The 13,920-nt window shown below is 37.2% G+C and overlaps 1 non-coding gene across 1 annotated transcript; it reads right to left on the reverse strand.

Annotated features, from left to right (window-relative positions):
* Positions 1 to 12,805: 12,805 nt before the first annotated feature.
* Positions 12,806 to 12,913, reverse strand: LOC112753498 (small nucleolar RNA R71). The gene has a single exon (XR_003177883.1). It is a non-coding gene; the product is annotated as a small nucleolar RNA R71 (small nucleolar RNA).
* Between the last annotated feature and the right edge of the window lie 1,007 nt (positions 12,914 to 13,920).

Raw genomic sequence — 13,920 nt, forward strand, 5'->3', positions numbered from 1 at the left:
AGAGTCACTCCTAAAACTAAGAGAAGTCCTAAATCCTAAGAAAGAGAGGAGAGAACCTCTCTCAAGACTAACCTAAATCATGAGAAGTAACTAAATTGGCGAGCTCTATCTGAATGGATGCATTCCCTCACTTCATAACCTCTGGTATATGCCTTCTAGACTTGGATTTGGGCCAAAAAGGGCTTCAGAATTTGCTGGGAGCGTTTTCTGCAATTTCTGGTGCGTGGCCTCTGTCATGTGTCCGCGTGGGTCACGCGGTCGCGTCAATCATGCGGCCGCGTCATATGTGTTTTACTTAAGGCGCGCGATCGCGTCAGTCATGCGGCCGCGTCGCTATCGATTCGCGCTTGGCATGCGTCCGCGTCGCCCATGCGATTGCGTGGATGCCAGTTTCTCCAAAAACTCTGTTTTGTGCTTTTCTTCCATTTTTGTATGTTTTCTTTCCATCCTTTGAGTCATTCCTGCCTTAGAAGATCTGAAACTACTCAACACACTAATCACGGCATCGAATGGAAATAAAGGTAATTAAAATAATTAATTTTAAAGCATAGGAAACATGTTTTTCACATACATCACATAATAAGGAAGGGAAAGTAAAACCATGCAATTAATATGAATAAGTGGGTGAAGAATTGAATAAATCACTCAAATTAAGCACAAAATATATCATAAAATATGGGTTTATCATCCTCCAAGAAGCTTGAAAGTAATGTTTAGGAGGGTAGTGCACAACCTTCAAGGCATGTTTCCTATGAAGAATTGGATGGAATAGATCAAGAGGCGAGTTCCCTTGGTGATGATGAACATGCATCAAGCCATCACAGTAATGAATTTGCATCCACAAGTGAGTTAGAAGAGCCTTCTCCCGATGAAATTGAAAGCAATATCGAGGTAGATTCCTCTCAACCTCATATTTATGATTTGAGTGACGGGGAAGAGTTGGATGAATCCGGTGAGGAAGAGCTTGAAGGTGAAGAATCTCTCAAAAAGATGGAAGTCCTTTGACAAGGTTGGATGGGAGTTGAATATGCTTTGTCAAGATCATTGGAGACTTCTCTACCTAGGTTGCCATCTACTCCTTTATTTGAGTGGGTAAAACTTATCTCTATTAGCTTTTCTGTCCCACTTGAGTTTGGTATTCTTGAAACAGATGGCCAACTTAGGAGGCTTTGTAGAATGAAGCATAAGAGAAGGATGTTTAGTGGTTGGAGTTGCAAATCAAGACTCACAAGGTTGAAATTTCAAGAGCTAAATGCAAGGGTTAGACCGGTGATCACTTGGTTGGGTCTAAGAGAAGAGTTTGGTACCTCATTGAGAATTCGAATTGCTTGCCACCCGGTTGGAACAATGCTGATCCACTTAAAGACGGGTGTAGAAACAAAATTTGGGATCCCGACATACAAGAGGATCAACTTTGGGAGCTCAAAACTTGTGAAGAACTTCACCAAGGCTTGGTAAATTCACTTGGAAATATTGGAGCTTATTAGAAGTCCAAGCGTTGGTGGAAGTTTCAAGATGAGTTCAAGCACAAGCCACCATGACAAGGAGTTCACCAAATGTCCAACTTAAGGACTTTAACTAAAAGTGCTAGGTGGGAGACACCCCACCATGGTAAATTCTTCCTATTTCCTCTTTTATTTATGCTAGTAAGAAGTTGAATTTCCAATTTTAGTTAGGTTTATTTCGTTGAAGTTGTGGTTTCACTTGCTTGATCATGTTTGGCATTGCTTTGGTAGCCTGTTATTTCTCAAGTTTTAAAAAAAAGTGTCAAAAGCGTGCGCGTGGCCCACGCACACGCGTCACATACGACGCTACAATCTCTGGTATAATGAACAGAGAGTTGCACTGGAACCATGCGGGTGGGGTGCCAGGTGCACACTGATAAACCCCATTTTTAGGGTTTATCCTGTGCTTAATTGAGTAGATTTTATCCACTATTCTCACACTTATTCATAGAAATCGCATGTTATACATTTTCTTCCTGATTTTGTGCCATGATTGAAAACATGCTTCTTTGGCCTTTTTTTGCTAATATTAATCCTCTCTTATTACCATTCGATGTCTTGATATGTGTGTTAAGTGATTTCAGAGATTATAGGGCAGGAATGGCTTAGAGGATGGAAAGGAAGCATCCAAAAGTGGAAGGAATACAAGAAGTTGAAGGAACTGCTAAGCTGTCCAGCCTGACCTCTTCGCACTCAAACGGTCATAACTTGAGCTACAGAGATCCAAATGATGCGGTTTCAGTTGCATTAGAAAGCTAACATCCGGGGCTTCGAAATTATTTATAATATTTCATAATTACCCTGACGATAAGTGACACGAATGCGTGATTCACGCGGACGCATCGCAGTGACGAAAAATCAGCGTGGCTGATTTCGCAACCAGCGATTTCTGGGCTATTTTTTACCCAATTTTTGGCCCAGAAAACACAGATTAGAGGCTATAAAGTGGGAAATGCATCCATTCATAAAAACAACAAAATAGAGAACATTCATATTCATAATTTTAGGTTTAGATGTTGCTTTTAGAGAGAGGCTCTCTCCTCTCTCTTAGGATTTAGGATTAGGATTAGGATTTAGGATTTCTATTATGATTATGCTACTTCTCTTCAATCACAGGTTCAATGTTCCTTTAATTTATTTTCTATTTTTATTTATTCTATTACTTTAATTGTTATTTATCTTTTCAATTTGGTTTATGAACTCCATGATAGGATTGATTTTCTTAATTAAGACATATTGAGGTATTTCAGATTTATGATTGCTTTCTTTAATTTATGTTATTGATGCTTCTAACTAATCCAAATTATTTTCATTCGAGTAGATTTTCTTCCCTTTTGGATTTGGTTGAGTAATTGGTGACACTTGAGTTATCAAACTCAGCAGTTGATTGGAAATTGGGATTGCTGATTGATTTGGATCCCTCTAAAGCTAGTCTTTCCATAGGAGTTGACTAGGACTTGAGGAATCAAGTTAATTAGTCCACTTGACTTTCCTTTATTTAGTAAGGCTTAACTAAGTGGGAGCAAAATCCAATTCTCATCACACCTGTTAAGGATAACTAGGATAGGATTTCCAATTCTCATACCTTGCCAAGAGATTTTCTAATTATCAATTTATTTTTCTTGTCATTTAAATTACTTGTTCCTTATTTTAAAAACCCAAAACAAAATATACTTTTTCCATAACCAATAATAAATCATACTTCCCTGCAATTCCTTGAGAGACGACCCGAGGTTTAAATACTTCGGTTATCAATTTTATTGGGTTTGCTTAAGTGACAAACAAGTTTTTGTATGAAAGGATTATTGCTTGGTTTAGAAACTATACTAGCAACGAGAATTTATTGTGAATTCTAAACCATCAATCTTCCGATCGTCACACTCCCCAACCCACGTGCGCGCGTCGCTAACGCGTACGCGTCATCTGCGTTTCTGGCATTCCACGCGTGAGCGGGGGCGACGCGTACGCGTCATTTTTGCATGCCACCTCTGGTACAGCAAACAGAGAGTTGCACTGCCACTGTGCGAGTATTGTGCGAGAGCATAATTCACACCAACACGTACGCGTGACCGATGCGTACGCGTCATATCCTCGTTCTGCAACCCACGCGTACGCTTGCTATTTTCCATTCTTTTTCTTTCTTCTCTCCTTTCTTATTCTTTCCTCTTCCTTTCTCACTTTCTTCTCCTCCCTTCTCATCCTTATTCTCCTTCATTCTCTTTTACTTCTTACATTTGCATACCTTCATTCATGGCATTTTAATTTTGTGCATGTTTTTATTTTCTTTTCTAAGTTACTATTTTTCCATTGGCGTTGCATTTTCTTAATCACTTGTTGAATTTTTCTTCCATTATTTTGGCGCTTAGTGACTTATTTTCTATTGTTGAGTGATATTATTTATAGGTCAATACTAATCTTTTATGACATTTGTATTTCTTGCGCATTGATATGACCTTATATTGTCTTTCATGACCCACTCTCTCTCCCTCATTATTACAATTCTTGCACTATTGATATGCCATTCGCCTATATTGCTTTCTCACTTGCATGTTGTAGCTACCATGTAGTTGAGAACTTCATTATTATTTGGCATTAGCCCACCCATATTTTATTTGTTTACATATCTTTGTTTGTGGGTTACTCTTCTTCCTTTTTCTCTTCTTTCAGGATGGCCATCAAGAAGGGAAACAGAAAACTTCTAAATGGGGCGAACACCAAGTCACTTTGCATAAGCTTTTGAAGGAACTCCGCAGTTGTAGCAGCCCGTCCAATTGCACATCTTTGCATGCACCAAGGACAGTGCAATCTTTAAGTGTGAGGAGGTCGATACCGACTTCCGTAGGTTAGTTACTTTCTTTCCAACACCAATGTTTAATTTTCTTTGTTAGTTAGTTGTTGCACTGCATAATAGATTGCATGTGTAGTTTTATGTCTTACTTGGTTGAAGTGAAGAATTTCTCTTCCAAGAAACTATTCTATAACATTTTACTAATTTGAATTAAAACTTTTATTGAACTTACTTGAAGAAATTTATTTTAGAACATGGTTTAGAGCTCGAACACACAAAACCAGTGAGATTTTTTAGCCTATTTGATTGGTTGCATTTTATCAACCAATATTCTGTTTTAGTGTGTGTTATTCTCTCTAAAATTGTGATCTTTGTCTTGCTTGATTCTATATTCCATTGTTTGATGTATGCATGCATTTGTGTGATTGAGGCCTTTGTTTCACTGAGCTTACATACCCTTTCATTATCCTTTGCAAACCAATGTTGAGCCTATTTCACCCCTTTTGTTCTTTACTTTAGCAAATCATTAACTCTAAGAAAAAAATAATAATGTCCTTAATTTGAATCCTTGGTTAGCTTAGATTAGTGAGAGTGCTCATGAATTAAGTGTGGGGAAATTGGGTTTGGAAATATTTGGTTTGGGAATTGGGTATGTTATACTTTTTGTACAAATGTGAAAAGAATGTTGAGGACATGTTTATGCATTCAATACCTTACTCATATGCATTGAGAAAAACAAAAGAAAAGAAAAAAATAATAAAAAGAAAAGAAAAAAAGAGCAAATAATAAAAGGGGACAAAATGCCCCAAAGTAAATGGTGATAGCAATGCATATGTATTGTACTCAAATTTCAGATGCATGAATATGTGGAAAACATAGTTAATGGGTAGTTCGGTTTTGTATTTTGAATACATAGATTGTCTTAGGTTAGGTGGAAAGTTTAGGTTAATCAAGGATTCGAATTTTAGTCCACTTGACCAAATACAATCCTATCTTGACCCTAACCCCATTACAACCCTTAAAAGACCTCTTGATGTGTGTATTTATGCATTAAATTTTTGTTGACTGGTAGAAGAAGAGCAAACCTTAGAAAGCAAGATTAGTAGAGAACCGAGAGAATTGAACCTCAAACACTTGAGTGATTAGAGTGTATACACTTCCAGTGAGGGTTCGATGCTCGATTCTTTGTTCCCGGCTCTCATAAGCTATCTTCTTTTGCAAGTTTATTTGTATTTCATTTTATGATTTGAATTAGTGGAATCCCGTTCATATTTGTTCTTGGAAGATTTGATTTACTTTTAACCAAGTAGGTAAAAGCATTTTGCATATAGTTGCATTCATATAGATAGGTTGCATTTAATAAATTCTACCATTTCCCGTCACTGCTTTATAGCTTCTCTTGAACTTAGCATGACGACATGCTAATGTTTAAGTATGGGGAGATTGATAAATCCCATTTTTAGGGTTTATCTTATGCTTAATTTAGTGGATTTTATCCATTATTCTCACACTTATTCATTAAATTCACATGTTTTACATTTTCCTTCCTAATTTTGTGCTTTGATTGAAAACATGCTTCTTTGGCCTTAAATTTGTTAATTTTAATTCTCTCTTATTAGCATTCGATGCCGTGATGTGTGTTAAGTGTTTTCAAGTTTTATAGGGCATAAATGGTTTAGAGGATGGATAAGAAGCATGCAAAAGTGGAAGGAACACAGGAAATTGAAGTTTTGAGAAGCTGGCAGCGACGCGCACGCGTGGACGACGCGTACGCATGACTGATGCAGAAGACAAGCGACGCACACGCGTGGATGACGCGTACGCGTGACGAGCGTCATGTGCTGCAATTTACAAAAAATACTGGGGGCTATTTCTAGGCTGCTTTGGACCCAGTTTCAGGCCCGAAAATACTGATTAGAGGCTGCATAGTGGAGCTGGAAGGGGAGAGTGATTCATTCAACATTCATTCACATAATTTTAGGTTTAGATGTAGTTTTCTAGCTCCTCTCTCTAGGTTTTTAGGGTTCTTAGTCTTGCTTCTTCTCAATTTCAGAATTCTACCTTGCTTTAATTTAGGTTTCTTCTACTCTTATTTGTTCTAGCACTTTAGTTATCTACTTCTCTCATTGATTCCTTTATTTTGCTAATTTAGTTCATGAGTTCATGTATTACTCTCAATTTTCATTAATGCAATTTATGTTTCACGTTTCTTATGGTTTAATTGCCTTGTTGTTGTTATTTCCTTGCTTTGGTTAGTCTTAAATTTTGCTATGTCTTGTTAGTTTTCTCTATTTTTATTTTATGCCTTCCAAGTGTTTGATAAAATGATTGGTTGGATTTTAAATTAGATTTTTATGTTCTTAACTTGGATTGATCAATTAGAGACTCTTAAGTTATCAAAATTCTTTTGTTGATTAGTGATTGAAAATTGCTAGTTGGCTTAGGTTTCACTAAATCTAGTCTTTGATTAGGACTTGTGAACTTAAGTTGATTTTGCTCACTTGACTTTCCTTCATTGTTAGAGGTTAACTAAGTGAAAGAAAAAGGCAATTACCATCACAATTGATAATGATAATGAGGATACGACTTCTAACTCTCTTTTCTTGCTAAGAGCTCATTTAATTATTAGTTTATTTTATGTCATTTATATTCCTTGTTCAACATTTTAGAACCCCAAAAATATACTTTCTCATAACCAATAATAAATACACTTCCCTGTAATTCCTTGAGAGATGACCCGAGATTTAAATACTTCGGTTAATTTTATTGGGTTTGCATTTGTGACAAATAATTTAAATATTGATTGAGGTTAATTGTCGGTTTAGAACTATACTTGCAACGCGATATTTTTGTGAAATCTTTACCGACATTTTTCCCTCGTCAATTTTTGGCTCTGTTGCCGGGGAATTACAAATGTGTGCCTTATTATTGGTTATTGTGAATATTTTTACCTTTTTCGTTTCTTTGTTAGTTGTCTCTAGTTTTAGGAGTTTATTTTCATTATTTCGAATTAGTTTTTGTTTTTATTTGCTCTTATTACTATGAATTCTCACCCCTTTGGCTATGAGTTTGGTTACAATTATATTGTAGGAAGTGGAGATTACAATGAAGGCTTGCATCAAGGATGGGAAAATTAAAGATGGGAGGAGCCACAAGGATTTATCAACCCTCTTGGCAACAACCTCCTCCAATGTACTATGAGCAACAACCATTCCATGATGCATACCAAGACAATGGTTATGGTGGACCTCTTCGTGATAATAAACAATCCCCACCATATACCTATGAACCCCCTCGTCAATATAGCCCTCCACCATACTCACAAGTCCCACACTACCAAACATCTTCATATGACCCTAACACATATCCATCATACCAACCACCCTATGAGCCCAATGAACCATATATGGAACAACCCCAATTCCAACCCAGTTACTCCCAAGAATCACTACCTCAATATACACCACCTTCAATTTATGCGAGCTTTCAACCACAATATGATCCTAATTATGTTAGCCAAGTGAAACAAGAGCCACATGATCATTTTAAGGAAGCAATGGATCGACTTCAAGTAACCACCTATCAAATGGAGCGAGAGGAAAGCTGAAAAGCACACGAAGCTCTCATGGCTAACAAATCTCAACTTGAGAACACGGGACTGAAGTGTGTTGTGCAACAAGTGGAAAATATGGAGAGTGTTGAACCACCACATCCTTATCATGATGAACCACCCTCCCATTATGAACCTTTCCTCCCATGCAATGAACCCTCATATCTACCCAAATCTCCAATGGATGACACTCTTGGTGTTCTTCTTCAAGAGCAAAGAGAGATGCAAAGGACGACACTAGAGTTCATAGTTACCTTGACCGAGGTAGTAGATAATTTAGCTTCCCTGCGCTTCGACACTCAAAGTACCCCCATGGCTGCATGTGGAGAATCAATAGAAGAGCGTAGCATGAAGGAAAAATTAGAAACTCCGGTGGAAAATGAGGAATGTGACTTTGTATTGGAACAATTGGAGGAAGCCGTAATTATTGAAGAAGAAGAAGTGGTTGAAGACTTAGGGGATGCTAAACCTCCATGGGAATCCAGAATTGTAGAGTATTCCACTAAGAAGCTTGAAAGTAATGTTCAGGAGGGTAGTGCACAACCTCCAAGGCATGTTTCCTATGAAGAATTGGATGGAATAGATCAAGAGGCGAGTTCCCTTGGTGATGATGAACATGAATCAAGCCTTCTCTCGATGAAATTGAAAGCAACATTGAGGTAGATTCCTCTCAACCTCGTATTTATGATTTGAGTGACGGAGAAAAGTTGGATGAATTTGGTGAGGAAGAGCTTGAAGACAAAGAATCTCTCAAAAAGGTGGAAGTCCTTCGACAAGGTTGGACGGGAGTTGAATATGCTTTATTGATGAGCGGATAATTTATACGCTTTTTGGCATTGTTTTTAGTATGTTTTTAGTAGGATCTAGTTACTTTTAGGGATGTTTTCCTTAGTTTTTATGTTAAATTCACATTTCTGGACTTTACTATGAGTTTGTGTGTTTTTCTGTGATTTCAGGTATTTTCTGGCTGAAATTGAGGGACTTGAGCAGAAATCAGATTCAGAGGTTGAAAAAGGACTGCTGATGCTGTTGGATTCTGACCTCCCTGCACTCAAAGTGAATTTTCTGGAGCTACAGAACTCGAAATGGTGCGCTTCCAATTGCGTTGGAAAGTAGACATCCAGGGCTTTCCAGCAATATATAATAGTCCATACTTTGGCCAAGAATTGATGACGTAAACTGGCGTTCAACGCCAGCTTTCTACCCAAATCTGGCGTCCAGCGCCAGAAAAGGATCCAAAACCAGAGTTGAACGCCCAAACTGGCACAAAAACTGGCGTTCAACTCCACAAATGGCCTCTGCACGTGCAACAATTAAGCTCAGCCCAAACACACACCAAGTGGGCCCCGGAAGTGGATTTATACATCAAATACTTACTCATGTAAACCCTAGTAGCTAGTTTATTATAAATAGGACCTCTTACTATTGTATTAGGCATCTTTGGTCTCAGTTTTAATTCATTGTTCATCTTAGGAGACTATTGATCTCGTTTAGGGGGCTGGCCATCTCGGCCATGCCTGGACCTTCACTTATGTATTTTCATACGGTAGAGTTTCTACACTCCATAGATTAAGGTGTGGAGCTCTGCTGTTCCTCAAAGATTAATGCAAAGTACTACTGTTTTCTATTCAATTCTTCTTATTTCTCTTCTAAGATATCCATTCGCACCCAAGAACGTGATGAAGGTGATGATTATGTGTGACGCTCATCATCCTTCTCCCTTATGAACGCGTGCCTGACAAACACTTCTGTTCTACATGAATTAAGCTAGAATGAGTATCTCTTAGATCTCCTAACCAGAATCTTCGTGGCGTAAGCTAGAATGATGGCGGCATTCAAGAGAATCCGGAAAGTCTAAACCTTGTCCGTGGTATTCTGAGTAGGATTCAATGATTGAATGACTGTGACGAGCTTCAAACTCGCGAGTGTTGGGCGTTAGTGACAGACGCAAAAGGAGGGTGAATCCTATTCCAGCATGATCGAGAACCGACAGATGAATAGCCGTGCCGTGACAGGGTGCGTGAGCATATTATTCACTAAGAGGAGGGGATGTAGCCACTGACAACGGTGATGCCCTTGCATACAGCCAGCCATGGAAAGGAGTAAGACAGATTGGATGAAGATAGCAGGAAAGGAGAGGTTCAGAGGAACAAAAAGCATCTCCATTCGCTTATCTGAAATTCCTACCAATGATTTACATAAGTATCTCTATCCCTATTTTATTATATAATATTCGAAAACTCCATGATTATTTTATATCCGCCTGACTGAGATTTGCAAGGTGACCATAGCTTGCTTCATACCAACAATCTCTGTGGGATTCGACCCTTACTCACGTAAGGTATTACTTGGACGACCCAGTGCACTTGCTGGTTAGTTGTATCGAAGTTGTGACAATTATGAATTAAGATCAGAGCACCAAGCTTTGGAGCCATTACCAGTATTTGTTTGAGCCTGGAGATCACAATTTCGTGCACCAAGTTTTTGGCGCCGTTGCCGGGGATTGTTTGAGTTTGGACAACTGACGGCTCATCTTGTTGCTCAGATTAGGTAATTTTCTTTTCGTTTTGTTTTCAAAAATTTTTCAAAAATATTTCTAAAATTTTCTCATCTGTTTTCGAAAAAAAATAAATAAAAATGTTTTCAAAAAATTTTTATTCAAAATTTTTAAGAATGAATTCTAGTGTTTCATGAAGCATGTTGAAGCCTGGCTGGCTGTAAAGCCATGACTATTCCTTTGGGAATGAGTATGTCAGGCATGTCATATGTGAATTACATGCTGAAGCTTGGCTGGCCATTGGCCATGTCTAGTGTTTTGGACTGGAGCTTTCTTTGAAAGCTTGGCTGGCTAGTGAGCCATGTCTAATTCCTGGACTGAAGCTTTAGACTAACATAGCAAGATTCCTGGAATTCATATTAAAAATTTTGGAATCCTTATTTTTCTTTTTCATATTAATTTTCGAAAAAATACAAAAAAAATCATAAAATCATAAAAATCAAAAATATTTTTCTGTTTCTTGTTTGAGTCTTGAGTCACATTATAAGTTTGGTGTCACCTGCATATGCATCTTGCATTTTTCGAAAATTTCATACATTCATAGTGTTCTTCATGATCTTCAAGTTGTTCTTGGTAAGTCTTCTTGTTTGATCTTGATGATTTTTTGTTTTGTGTCTTTTCATGTTTATCATATGCATTCTTGAATTCTTAGTGCCTAAGCATTAAAGAATTCTAAGTTTGGTGTCTTGCATGTTTTCTTTGCATTAAAAATTTTTCAAAATTGTGTCTATGATGTTCATCTTGGCATTCAAAGTGTTCTTGGTGTTCATCTTGATATTCATAGCATTCTTGCATGCATCACATGTTTTGATCTAAAAATTTCATGCATTGCATAATTTTCATGTTTTTCATAAAAATTTTAAAAATCAAAAAAATATCTTTCCTTTTCTCTCTCATCAAATTCGAAAATTTGGATTGACTTTTTCAAAAATTTTTAAAAATCAAATTGTTTCTCATGAGTCAAATCAAATTTTCAATTTGAAAATCTTATCTTTTTCAAAATCTTTTTCAAAAATCAAATCTTTTTCAAAATTCTTAGTTATTTTCGAAAATTCCAAAAATATTTTTCAAAAAATCTTTTTCTTATTTTTATACCAAATTTTCGAAAATAACATAATCAATTAATGTTTTGATTCAAAAATTTGAAGTTTGTTACTTGTTTGTTAAGAAAGATTCAAACTTTAAGTTCTAGAATCATATCTTGTGATTTCTTATGAATCAAGTCATTAATTGTGATTTTAAAAATCAAATCTTTTTCAAAACTAATTTCAATCATATCTTTTCAAAAATATCTTCTTATCTTATCTTTTTCAAAAATATCTTTTCAAAATATCTTTTCTAACTTCCTAACTTCTTATCTTTTCAAAATTTGTTTCAACTAACTAACTAACTTTTTGTTTGTTTCTTAACTTTTTCAAAACTACCTAACTAACTCTCTCTCTCTAATTTTCGAAAATATCTCCCCTCTTTTTCAAAAATTTCTTTTTAATTAACTAATTATTTTTATTTTTTATTTTTGATTTCAAAAATTTTCGAAAATTACTAACATTTTTCAAAAACCATTTTCAAAAATCACTAACTCTTTTTCAAAATAATTTTCGAAAATTATACCTCCCCCATCCTATTCTATTTATTCATTCATATCCTAACATCTCATCTCACATCTCTTCCATTCGTACAGTTGTGCTTCTTCCTTTACATCACATTCTTTGTCTCCCCCTCTTTTCTTCCACTCACAAAGGGATCCCTATACTGTGGTATAAAGGATCTCTATTATTATTATTATTTTTCTGTGCCTTCTTCTTTGTCATATGAGCAGGAGCAAGGATAAGAACATTCTTGTGGAAGCAGATCCAGAACCTGAAAGGACTCTGAAGAGAAAATTAAGAGAAGCTAAAATACAACAATCCAGAGATAACCTTTCAGAAATTTTCGAACAGGAAGAGAAGATGGCAGCCGAAAATAATAATAATGTAAGGAAGATGCTTGGTGACTTTACTGCACCTAACTCCAATTTACATGGAAGAAGCATCTCCATTCCTGCCATTGGAGCAAACAACTTTGAACTGAAACCTCAATTAGTTTCTCTAATGCAGCAGAACTGCAAGTTTCATGGACTTCCATCTGAAGATCCTTTTCAGTTCTTAACTGAATTCTTGCAGATATGTGATACTGTTAAGACTAATGGAGTAGATCCTGAAGTCTACAGGCTCATGCTTTTCCCCTTTGCTGTAAGAGACAGAGCTAGATTATGGTTAAATTCTCAACCCAAAGACAGCCTGAACTCTTGGGATAAGCTGGTCACGGCTTTCTTAGCCAAGTACTTTCCTCCTCAAAAGCTGAGCAAGCTTAGAGCTGATGTTCAAACCTTCAGACAGAAAGAAGGTGAATCCCTCTATGAAGCTTGGGAAAGATACAAACAGTTGACCAAAAAGTTTCCTTCTGACATGCTTTCAGAATGGACCATCCTGGATATATTCTATGATGGTTTATCTGAGCTATCAAAGATGTCACTGGACACTTCTGCAGGTGGATCCATTCACCTAAAGAAAACGCCTGCAGAAGCTCAAGAACTCATTGACATGGTTGCTAATAACCAGTTCATGTACACTTCTGAAAGGAATCCTGTGAGTAATGGGACACCTATGAAGAAGGGAGTTCTTGAAGTTGATACTCTGAATGCCATATTGGCTCAGAACAAAATATTGACTCAGCAAGTCAATATGATTTCTCAGAGTCTGCATGGAATGCAAGCTGCATCCAACAGTACTCAAGAGGCATCTTCTGAAGAAGAAGCTTATGATCCTGAGAACCCTGCAATAGCAGAGGTAAATTACTTAGGTGAACCTTATGGAAACACCTATAACTCAACATGGAGAAATCATCCAAATTTCTCATGGAAGGATCAAAAGCCCCAACAAGGCTTTAATAATGGTGGAAGAAACAGGTTTAGCAATAGCAAGCCTTTTCCATCATCAACTCAGCAACAGACAGAGAACTCTGAACAAAATGCTTCTAATTTAGCAAATCTAGTCTCTGATCTATCTAAGGCCACTGTAAGTTTCATGAATGAAACAAGGTCTTCCATTAGAAATATGGAAGCACAAGTGGGCCAGCTGAGTAAAAGGATCACTGAAATCCCTCCTAGTACTCTCCCAAGCAATACAGAAGAGAACCCAAAAGGAGAGTGCAAGGCCATTGACATAAGCGCCATGGCCGAACCTGTGAGGAGAGGAGAGGACGTGAATCCCAAGGAGGAGGACCTCCTGGGACGTCCAGTGATCAATAAGGAGCTTCCCTCTGAGGAACCAAAGGACTCTGAGGCTCATCTAGAGACCATAGAGATTCCATTGAACCTCCTTATGCCCTTCATGAGCTCTGATGAGTATTCCTCTTCTGAAGAGAATGAGGATGTCACTGAAGAGCAAACTGCCAAGTTTCTTGGTGCAATCATGAAGCT

This window comes from Arachis hypogaea, chromosome 15 (assembly GCF_003086295.3).
Source record: "Arachis hypogaea cultivar Tifrunner chromosome 15, arahy.Tifrunner.gnm2.J5K5, whole genome shotgun sequence".
In the NCBI taxonomy this organism is placed as follows: domain Eukaryota; kingdom Viridiplantae; phylum Streptophyta; class Magnoliopsida; order Fabales; family Fabaceae; genus Arachis; species Arachis hypogaea.